The sequence below is a fragment of the Aedes aegypti genome, chromosome 3, assembly GCF_002204515.2.
Source record: "Aedes aegypti strain LVP_AGWG chromosome 3, AaegL5.0 Primary Assembly, whole genome shotgun sequence".
Lineage (NCBI taxonomy): Eukaryota > Metazoa > Arthropoda > Insecta > Diptera > Culicidae > Aedes > Aedes aegypti.
Window position 1 is genome coordinate 58,423,927 of NC_035109.1, and position 12,288 is coordinate 58,436,214.

Consider the following 12,288-nt stretch of genomic DNA (forward strand, 5'->3'; position numbering starts at 1 on the left):
GAGTGTTTCTACGATTTTTGAGCAATAGGAAGAGCAGAACTTCCCTAATTTTAGGACCAGAAGAAATGGATATTGGTGAGTTAATCCATATATAATTCGTACGAAGATCCTCGGCAAAACTTTCAAATTATTAGGGGTCTCTGTTGGGGATTATTCTAAACAGTCATCGATATGGAATTTTCTCTAAACATTCTATTCTGAATCTTTTAGTGGTTTTCTTTAATTATTCTGCTTTGGACTTTTCGTGGAATCCACCGGCTACACTAGAGATTCCACCAGAATTTCATCCTGAGATTTTACCAGGAATTTTATCAATAATTCCTCTAGAAATTTATCCATAGATTTAACCAGAAATCCCTCCGAGGAAATCCTTCAGGAATTCATCCTGGAATTTTTCCTCAAATCCCACAATACATATTCAGGATTTCTTGCAGTGATTTCTTCAACGATAAATCCAAAAAAAAAATCCTCAAGTGATTTCTTCAGGTAGCCTCAAAAAGTTAGTTCCAAGGATTCCATCACGGATGATCCAGAAATCACATCACAAATTATTTCTGCGATTCCACCTCTAGAAATTCTTGAAGAATCTGCTCATGGATTCCTTCCCAAGAAATTTCTATAGGAATTCCATAAGAAAAAATTGACCAGGTATTTCCACTAGGTATTCCTCCTATCAAAAATCTCCCAGTAATTCTTCTAGTGATTTCTTTAGGAATTATTCCAACGATTCCTCCTGAAAATCCTGCAGCAATCAATCCAAATATTCTTTCAGCGATTGTTTCATGGATTCCCACACGATTTTCTTTGAAAATTCATCAAAAATTCATACATAAATACATGCAGAGATTTACTCCAGGAATTCTTGCAGTGATTATATCTAGAATTTCTCCAAGAACTCATCAAGGAATTAGCCTTACCGGGGATTCTTCTAAGAAATCTTCAATCTTTTATGAATTCCTCCAGTAATTCCTTCAAAGATTCTTCTTGGTGTTTATGAAAAAACCCTACGAGGCATTCAGCCTCTGATTTCTTCAGGAATTACTCCAAGAATCTACCAGAAACTCCTCCCTGGATTTTTTAAGGAATCTATCCATCAATTCCTCCCAGTAGATTTTTGCCGATTTTTTTCCAAGTAATCCACCAAGAATTACCCTAAAGAATCCTCCAGGAACGCCATCAGGAATTGTTTTAGAAGTTCTTCCAGATATATATTTAGGAATTTCTCCAGAGAATTTCCTAGAAATTTCTCCCGCGATTTCATTGGTAATTCCACCAAGGATTTTTCAAGAAATTGCTCCATGGATTATCTTAGAATTTAAAAAATCCAGGAGTTGGTTTAGTGATTCAACCTGGAGGCACTCAGGGGAATCCCTTGATGAATAATTTTGGAATTTTGTGAACACTAGGGTATAGGAGATTATCTAGAGATCAATCATTCACGGAATTCGTTGAAGATTCTCTCGTAGAAATATTGGTAGTTTGTCGGAAAAAAATCTTGTCGACTGTTTGGAATGCTTTTAATTAATGACCTGGAGGAATTTCTGATTACCCTGAATAAACTCTCAGATGGTAGATTCTAGTTTTTTTTAAGTATTTTCTGGTAGAACTTCTGGCGGAACTCTGGAGGAAATTCTGGCGTAACTCTGGTGATATTCCTAAAGTTAAGCCTGGAAGAACTCCTGGAAAAATTCCTTCAAAAACTTTTCTTTCGAAAAGTTACTGGTGAATTAATTATAGAAAATGGTGAACTCTCTGAGGGAAATTGTGGTTGAATACCTTGAGAAATTCGTTGTGGGATCTATAAATAAGATCTTGGCGAATAATTTGGAGGATTCCGTCCAGTATGTTTTGGAAAATCCCCAGAAGATTTTTTTGACTTCCCGATAAAATCCCCGGAAAAAATTTTGGTAGAGTTTCTCAATGAATTTCTAGTGGAATACCCATGGGAATTTCAGCTGAAATCCTTAGAAGAACCTCTGGTAGAATCCTTAGAGGAATCCTTTGAGGATTTATGCGTGGGATTTTAGTTGGAATCCTTAGAGAAAATCCTAGTGGAATTATTGAAGGAATTCCTCGTGCCATTACTTACTTGATACTTGATGGGCTACAATCCGCTACGTTGAATCAACGCCGAATGGATAATTCTTCTCCACTGGGCTTGGTCATGAGCCAGTCGCTTATAGTCGCTCTGAACGTTAAGAGCCCTTAAATCCTCTTCAACTGCAAAAAGCCAACGTGTACGCGGCCTACCACGAAGCCGACGGCCTCGTCCGGGTTCTCTACTGAATATTATTTTTGCTTGTCGTTCTTCCGGCATTCATACCATGCGATCAGCCCAACGCAACCTACCGTGTTTTATGAGCTTGATAATATTCACTTCTTTATATACTTGGTACAACTCGCCACCAGATGCCATTTTCTTGTATTCCGCCAAATATTGTTCGCAGTACTTTACGCTCAAAAACTTCAAACGCTTTCTGGTTGACCTCTTTTAACGTCCAGGATTAATGGCCGTATAGAGCAACCGGAAGAAAGGAACTTCGTGCCATTATCGAACAAACTATTGGGGGAATCCTTGAAAAAAATCCTTTTTTGAATTCTAGGAGATTCCTTATAGATTCACTTGATTACTGGTAAAATCCCGCGGGGTCCGGGATTAAATTCTTAAGGAATTTCGGGAAAATTGCGAATTTCTTGAGAAAAATCTCTTAAAGAAATTTTTTGTTAAAATCCCTGGAGCAATTCTTGATAATCTACGAGAATCCCTGGAGATATTCCTGGAGAAATTCTGAGGGGAATCCTTTAAGGAATGCCAAGATTATTTTTGTTGAGGAATTTTGGGACGCATCCTTTGGTTAATACCTGGAGAAATCCCTAGAGGATTCTGGGATAAATCATCTGAAGAATTCCGGGAGGACTCTCTTGAAGAATTCATGGGAGAACTCCTGGAAGAAAATTCTTGTGAATCTATTAATAAATTCCAGAAGGAATCCGTAGTAAAAATCTCTGAAAGAACTCAAAATACCCCTAGATGAATTCTTTAAGAAACTTTAAGAAGAAATCCTGAATCTTTGACAGAACTTCTGATAAAATCCCAGAAGGTGTTCATGATGGACTCTTAGGAGGATTTCATCTTGAAACCTTGAAGGCATTCCTAATGGAATCCGTGGAAGTACTTCTGATAATATCTCTGCAGAAACTACTAGTGAAATATATAGAATAACTCATGATGAAATCCTTAGAGAAACTTACAGTGGAATCGTTGGAAGAACTTCTGATGTAATCGGTGGATGAATTTCTAATGGAATCCCTAGAGAAACTCTCGATAGAATTGCTGTAGGAATTCCAGGTAGAATCACTGAAAGAGCTTCTAATGAAAACTTTTGAGGAACTTCTGATAAAATCTTTAGGACTCCCAATAGAAACCCTAGAGGAACTCCTGTAGTAATCCCTAGAAGAAGTTCTGATGTAATCCCTGGAAGAATTCCTAATGGAAGCTCTAGTCACTATTGATGGGATCCTTACAGAAACTCCTGATGAAATCCCTTGGTGGATTCCTGATGGCATTCCTCGAAAAAAAAACCCTGATCTCTAGAGAAAATCCAGGTGCAATCGCTGAAAGAATTCCTTGAATCTCTTGAGAAACTTCTGAAAGAATCCCTGTAGGGATTCCAGGTGAAATCTCTGAAGAAACGCCTGATGGAATTCCTGTAGAAATTTTTGGTAGAATCCCTGGAGGAATTCTTGGTAGAATATATAAAAGAAACTTCTAATGAAACTCCTGATTACACACCCAAGAGAATTCCTCATGTGATCCCCAGAAAAAAACTCCTGATGTAATCCCTAGAGGAGTTCCAGGTGGAAACTCTGAAGAAATTGTGATGTAATATCTGAAGGAACTCTTGAAGGAATATCTATAGGAACTACTATTGTAATTTCTGAAGAAATTTACTGATAAGATTCCTGATGGAATCTCTGGAAGAACTCCTTAAGCAATCCCTAAAAAAATCTTGATGCATTTCCTTGAAGAACTCCTGATATAATCTATGGAGGTATTCCAGGTGGAACCTCTGCAGAAGCTTTTGATGTAATCTCTACAGAAACGCCTGATAAAATATAGGAACTCCTGATGTAATCCCTAGAAAATTCCTGATAAAACTCTTGATGAAAGTCCTGATAGAATCCCTAGAGGAACTCCTGATGAAATCCCCTGGAGAACTCTGATGGAAGCCCTAAAGGTACTCTTGATAGAATCCCTGTAAGAACACCTGATAGAATCCCTTATGATATACATAGAAGAAATCCCGATAAAATTCCTCCAGGAACTCCTGATGTAATCTCTAGAAAATTCCTGATAAGATTTCGGATGGAATTCCTGGGAGATTCCTTAGAGGAACCTCTTATGATACCTTTAAAAATCCTGATGAAATTTCTCGAGAAACTCCTGATATACTATGGAGGAACTCCTGATGCAATCTTTGGTGGAATTCCTGGTGGAATCACTGGAGCAACTCTTGATGAAATCTTCAAAAGAACTCTGATGGAATTCCTAAAGGTACTCTAGATAGAATCCCTATAGGAATTCCTAGTGGTATCCTTGGATGAATTTCTAAAGATATTCTTGAAGGAACTCCTGATGATATTACTGGAGAAATTCCCGATTCGATTTCTAATAGAACTCCTGATATAATCCCTAGAGTAACTTCTTATGATATCCCTAGAAATAATCCTGATGGAACTCCTGATGTAATCTCCGGAGGAACTCCTGATAGAATCTCCGGAGGCATTCCATGTGAAATCTCTGAAGGAACAACTAATGGAATCCCTAGAGAAACTTCTGATGAAATCCCCTGGAGAACTCTGATAGAAGCCCTAAAGTTACTCAAGATTGAATCCCAATAGAAACTCCTGATATAATCCCTTATGATATGCCTAGAAGAAATCCTCATGAAATTCCTCGAGACTCCTGATCTAATCTCTGAAGGAACTCCTGATGGAATCTCCGGAGAAAGACCAGGACCTGAAGAAATTCCTGATGAAATCCTCAGAAGAACTCTGATGGAAGCTCTAAAGGTACTCTTGATAGGAACACCTGGTGGAATCATGAAGGATTTGCCGATGAAATCAATGGCGGAACTTTCATAGAATTCCTAAATAAATTCCTGCAGCATTACCTGTATGATTTCCTTGCGAAATTTTTGATGGATTCCTTGTAAGAATTTCTTGTACAATCGCTGGAGGAATTCTGACCTCAAAGGATAGCACTTTATAGAAAAATTCTAGAGGAACCTTTTAAAAGTTTTTAAAGGAATCCTATGCATAAATTTCTGAAAAAAAATCCTCAGAAGAATTCCTGGTGGAATTTCTGAATGATACTCTGTAGAATTTTTTGGAGAAATTCTTACAGGAATGCCAGGAAGAATTTCTGGATACATTCCAAGAGAAATTTTTGAATGAATTCGTGGAGGAGTTTTTGAAGGAATATGTCAAGACATTTGATGGGGACTTCTTAAAAAAATCAAGAGGGGGCTCTATATTAAATAATTGGGAAGTTTTGTAGTCAATTTATGAAGAATCTTCAAGCTAAATCTCTAATGTTAAACCCTAGAGAAATTTCTGAAATAATTTCTGATGTAACCTCCGAAATAATCGCTGGAGAATTTTTTGACGGAGAACTGGATTTTTTTGCATGATATCTCAGTGAAATTTCTGAAGGTATATCCTTTGATAACTGTTCTGAGATTTCCTGGCGGAATTTCTACAGAAAATTCAGAATGAATAACTGTAATAAATGTTTGGAGGAAAGTTTTGGTAAAACCCTTAAAAAAATAAGGGAGGAATTTCGTAAGATTTTCTGCAGGAATCCCCGAAGAATTGTCAGGAGGAATTTCTGAAAAAAACCTTGAACAATATGAAGAATACCTTGCAAAATCTCTCTCTCTCTCTCTCTCTCTCTCTCTCTCTCTCTCTCTCTCTCTCGTCCACTCGTCCACTCGTCCACTCGTCCACTCGTCCACTCGTCCCACTCGTCCACTCGTCCACTCGTCCACTCGTCCACTCGTCCACTCGTCCACTCGTCCACTCGTCCACTCGTCCACTCGTCCACTCGTCCACTCGTCCACTCGTCCACTCGTCCACTCGTCCACTCGTCCACTCGTCCACTCGTCCACTCGTCCACTCGTCCACTCGTCCACTCGTCCACTCGTCCACTCGTCCACTCGTCCACTCGTCCACTCGTCCACTCGTCCACTCGTCCACTCGTCCACTCGTCCACTCGTCCCACTCGTCCACTCGTCCACTCGTCCACTCGTCCACTCGTCCACTCGTCCACTCGTCCACTCGTCCACTCGTCCACTCGTCCACTCGTCCACTCGTCCACTCGTCCACTCGTCCACTCGTCCACTCGTCCACTCGTCCACTCGTCCACTCGTCCACTCGTCCACTCGTCCACTCGTCCATCGTCCACTCGTCCACTCGTCCACTCGTCCACTCGTCCACTCGTCCACTCGTCCACTCGTCCACTCGTCCACTCGTCCACTCGTCCACTCGTCCACTCGTCCACTCGTCCACTCGTCCACTCGTCCACTCGTCCACTCGTCCACTCGTCCACTCGTCCACTCGTCCACTCGTCCACTCGTCCACTCGTCCACTCGTCCACTCGTCCACTCGTCCACTCGTCCACTCGTCCACTCGTCCACTCGTCCACTCGTCCACTCGTCCACTCGTCCACTCGTCCACTCGTCCACTCGTCCACTCGTCCACTCGTCCACTCGTCCACTCGTCCACTCGTCCACTCGTCCACTCGTCCACTCGTCCACTCGTCCACTCGTCCACTCGTCCACTCGTCCACTCGTCCACTCGTCCAATAGACGACTCTGCGATGGATGTACTTCATAAGGGCGTTGAAGATAACGTTGTTCATTGTCTTTGAATACTTCTCTAAGTAGTTCGGTAGCTAAATTGAGAAAGCACTTGTCTAGCATACAATAGTTGTGAGTTCAAATCTCACCTCAAAACTTGATTTTTTTTTCACATTTCACTCATAATTTATCCATCTTTACCACGCGTATTGAGTTATTTAATTTAAAAACCATTCGGATTACCGAACAACTCAATAAGGTACAGTGGGGGAAGTGTATCAGTGGGGTAAGTGGATCATTTGTCAATATAAAGCATAAATACTTGAATATGTTGAATGTTTTCGCACCATTGCTTCGTTTTAGGTTATATTCTTACGCTCATACTGATACTATTGCAAAACTGGTACTACACATACACTAACACAAGCAAACTTGTTAGCTGCAAAAAGTAATTAATTTGAAAATTGTTTTCCATCAATCAAAAATTTATTGTATCTCTGTCTAAAATCGAATTCTATTATTTTTTTCGACACATGGTGAGCATTTCAATTCTAATTGAATGAATCACAATGAAAAATATGCAATTTTTATAAATAAATACAAATATATTGGACATGGTACACTTACCCCTACTTTTTAATGGGGCGGGGTAAGTGGATCAAGAATAATTATCATTTATTGGCAGACTGTTTACGAGAATTTTAAAAAGCTTTAATATCCGCAAATGTTGTATTCCTTTATTTTGTTCCATTTTCAGCTTGAATTTGTCAAATTGACCATAGAAAATTTGAATCAATCCACCTAAAAGTTTTTTCAACCTTTCGGGTATAAAAATATATAAAAAATATAATAATTTCAAAATTTACACGAAACTTTTCATGGTTTATATAAGGTAAGTTGTACAAGAGCAAAATATACTAATTTTCCAATCGAAAGCATTGTATCGTACCTTATTTGACCATATGAATTGCTCTAGACAGATGATAAACATATATTCATAAATAAAATAGAAGGATTTCAGTTTGTTATTCAAAGGTAAATGTAACTAATATTTTTAAATCAAGAGTGTTTTTCAAAATTATCGTTAGGAATAATCCTACAATACTTGTGTATAACTTATGCGTATAAATGGATGAATTTTCTCCTAATTTATCTACTTGTTTTAATTATGAATCGTGGTTTACGGCCAACCAGCCGAGTGGAAGTTTAACAACTACCGAAAAGCTAAACATTACATATAATTTGCAATTGGATTAGATGGACAAATTGATGTGAAGATTTGCGAAAAAGTTACACGTCTTCTCAGTGAGAATTGAACTCACGACTCCCCGATCTCTAGTTGGGGCGCGTTAACCACTACGCCATGAGAGGACTCATGAACGCAGAAGTTAACCTGAATTCGATTTCAGCTCAATAATCACGTGGTCCTCTTTCGCAAAGTGCACCTCTTTCGGAAGAATTAGATGCCCATCCAAACACAACGCTTTCTATATATATCCAATGCCTAGCCCGAGAGCGCATTGTTTTTTAGATATAGGAATAGCACACTACACTAGCCAGCAACTGCGCTGGCTGAGGTTTCTATTGTGTGGGCTTCCAATGGGTCGCGACGTTCTCAAACGACCGGTTACGGAACATGAGTCCGTTGCTCGATAAATACTTGTTTTAATTATGAATCGTGGTTGACAAGTATTTATCGAGCAACGGACTCATGTTCCGTAACCGGTCGTTTGAGAACGTCGCGACCCATTGGAAGCCCACACAATAGAAACCTCAGCCAGCGCAGTTGCTGGCTAGTGTAGTGTGCTATTCCTATATCTAAAAAACAATGCGCTCTCGGGCTAGGCATTGGATATATATAGAAAGCGTTGTGTTTGGATGGGCATCTAATTCTTCCGAAAGAGGTGCACTTTGCGAAAGAGGACCACGTGATTATTGAGCTGAAATCGAATTCAGGTTAACTTCTGCGTTCATGAGTCCTCTCATGGCGTAGTGGTTAACGCGCCCCAACTAGAGATCGGGGAGTCGTGAGTTCAATTCTCACTGAGAAGACGTGTAACTTTTTCGCAAATCTTCACATCAATTTGTCCATCTAATCCAATTGCAAATTATATGTAATGTTTAGCTTTTCGGTAGTTGTTAAACTTCCACTCGGCTGGTTGGCCGTAAACCACGATTCATAATTAAAACAAGTATTTATCGAGCAACGGACTCATGTTCCGTAACCGGTCGTTTGAGAACGTCGCGACCCATTGGAAGCCCACACAATAGAAACCTCAGCCAGCGCAGTTGCTGGCTAGTGTAGTGTGCTATTCCTATATCTAAAAAACAATGCGCTCTCGGGCTAGGCATTGGATATATATAGAAAGCGTTGTGTTTGGATGGGCATCTAATTCTTCCGAAAGAGGTGCACTTTGCGAAAGAGGACCACGTGATTATTGAGCTGAAATCGAATTCAGGTTAACTTCTGCGTTCATGAGTCCTCTCATGGCGTAGTGGTTAACGCGCCCCAACTAGAGATCGGGGAGTCGTGAGTTCAATTCTCACTGAGAAGACGTGTAACTTTTTCGCAAATCTTCACATCAATTTGTCCATCTAATCCAATTGCAAATTATATGTAATGTTTAGCTTTTCGGTAGTTGTTAATTTATCTAGTTACAATGTTTTTTTTTGTTCAAATTAGTATGAACTAATAAATACGTACTTTTTATTATATTTTGATTAAATAAAGGTACTTTTTAATTTTAAAGTATTAAAATGTAACAGTACTAGCACTAATAACTTGAACGAGAGTAATATCATTCTTATTAAACATAATCACACTACATTTGTTTCGAGAATAGATTTTTTTTAATGGTGATCCACTTACCCCATCATGGTGGAGCAAGTGAATCGTTTGGCGCAAATTTTCAAGTCTCTCATACTCAATACATAACAATCAGAAAATTCGAAATAAATGACGATTTGAAGTATAATAGTCCTTTATTTGTTATCCACAGAAAAAAGTTTCAGTTACATTATTCACGTTAGCTGTACATAACAATGAATTTAACTGTTGATTTTACTGTATCCACTTACCCCACGGTACCTTATAGATATTGGACATATAGTGACGAATTCCATTTTCAGCTTAAACTGCACCGCAATAGCGCATTAATTTTTCCACACATTTCTCAACTTTTATCAACGATGATATTTTCGAAGTTTTTCATTTATGAGGATGTATCGACCCAATTCGAAACCAGAAGAGCTGAAATTGTTCATGTTTCGGCCACAATTCAACCCTTCGAGCCCCGTATCAGTCGTTTCCGTCTGAATATCACTTCGCTGACGGTACGTGTTTTCTTCCATATAAAGATTAATAGGCCCCAGTAAAGCAATATCTTATTTTCTTCGGTACACAAAACCTCAATCTCCCTCGCCGCAACCCTGGAAATCGTTCCCGTACCGCTTCACAAACTTCCTATGGGTATCCGCCGTTTCAGGTTGTCTTTTGTTGGCATCATAATATTGGCAATCCTGCTCTGAAAGACACATTCACATCAACGTTGAATAGATTGCGCCAGTTTCTGAATGCGAAGAAAAAAAAACGCTTTTAGGAAGGGTTGAGCTCCATCAACCCAAACCACATACGAACACCTACACAACGCATACCAGAGTGTACGTCAAAGGTTGACCGAATCTGACTGACGCACAGTGGCAGCACTCCATATAAATGGTAGCCAAAACCGTAAATCTCATTCTAATCGTGCGAAATTCCTAATTGGTTGAAAAAAAGATGATGGCAATTTGACATAATTTCTCATTGAATAGTCTCAACTCAATTTACAAACATAAAAAAGTTAAAAAAGTTATGTTAATTGATTTTTGACCTCTTTTGCCCACCTTTAAACCACTGTTTGCTGTCGAGGGCTGCGGGTTCTTCAAGTCAAATCCTTTCCAGCACCTTGTGATAGTGATAAATAATAAAATTTCAATAACACGATGCTTGGCTTTGCTACAGAGGTGGTCGCCCGGGATTTCCGTAAGCACGACTCGAATGTTTCGTTCGAGTAACACACCATCGACATCGGCCGGGTCATCCACTTTTGCACAAAAATCGTATGGTGGTGCGGGGAGGCTGGTCGGAAGTCAGCACACAGACAGGTTGGCAGGCATCCGGATGTTAGGTTTCACCTTTTCGCTCACGTTGCTCGTTGTGTGCTCTATGATAGGATTCCCATGCGAACTGAACGTGCTCTGATCATTTGGATTTGAATGCTTCTGGAATCGTGCACCGTTGTGAAAAATCTCAAAGAAACTATCTGTTGAGGGAGCATGAAAGGATGCTGAGGAGTAGCTGATGCGAAGCAATTTGTGGAATGGGTGATGTAACGTGCAAAGACTACCCGTCAGTAGTATGGACTCGCTTGGAAAAGTATTGCAACACTCAGTTTAGTTTTGAATAAGCTCTCAAAAAGTTTGGCTTCAACTCAAAACATGAAGATTAACATTGCTTTATCTCCTTATTAAAAATCCTTGTTATCTGTAAAGAAACGGTCTTTCACAAAGTTGCTTAGAAGGTCAAGGAATACATGTAGCAAAATTGAGCATTTTAAACTAGATTTTCTCATGATGTTGGTAACTTTCTAGAGTTTTGAACTGAACCAGCCCAGAATTACTTGAACACGGAGTGAACCAGAAGAGCTGAAAATTTGAAGTGAAACACATCCGAATCTTTGACATTTGAAATTCATCGAAGCTGAATCAATTGCAATTGAATTGAAGTCGTCCTGAAGTATTTGAACATGAAATGGATCAGACCTGAATGACATAATTTTGAAAAGCAATAGACCTGGATAACTTGAATATGGAATGAATTAGATATGAATCACTTTAGTATGCAGCAATTCAAACCCTTGAATATAAAATAAACCATTGCTAAATACGACGAGATTCAGTCTTGAATCACATAAAAACCACATATCAATATGCAGCGCGAACAAATTTAATTAATTGAATATGCAGTGAAAATACTTGCGTAGCTTGATTATGAAGTAGATAAGATCTGAATTGCTCTAACATGAAGTGAATAAGTCCTGAGACTCTTGAGTATGAATTGAATTAGGCCCAAACCAGTTAATTGTGGGGGCAATCATTAGCATAATTTTTGGGATTGCCCTTCGCGCAAACGAATCGTTGAAGCTCGTACGAAGCAGATAAACGGAAAAGTTTTTTGTAGTCGGAATTCCCAGGCAGAATCTCCAACAATTCTCATTTTTCAGTCCTGGTATCTCTCGACGGTTGTTGACCGTCAGTTGGAGTAGGCCTTCTGGCCTGATGAAGGTACATGATTCTACAAAACATAGGAAGCTTTTAACGATGAAATGAACTAACTTGACACTACTTACCCAGTGCGAAGAGCCTTGCATCCAGGCCTCCGTGGACG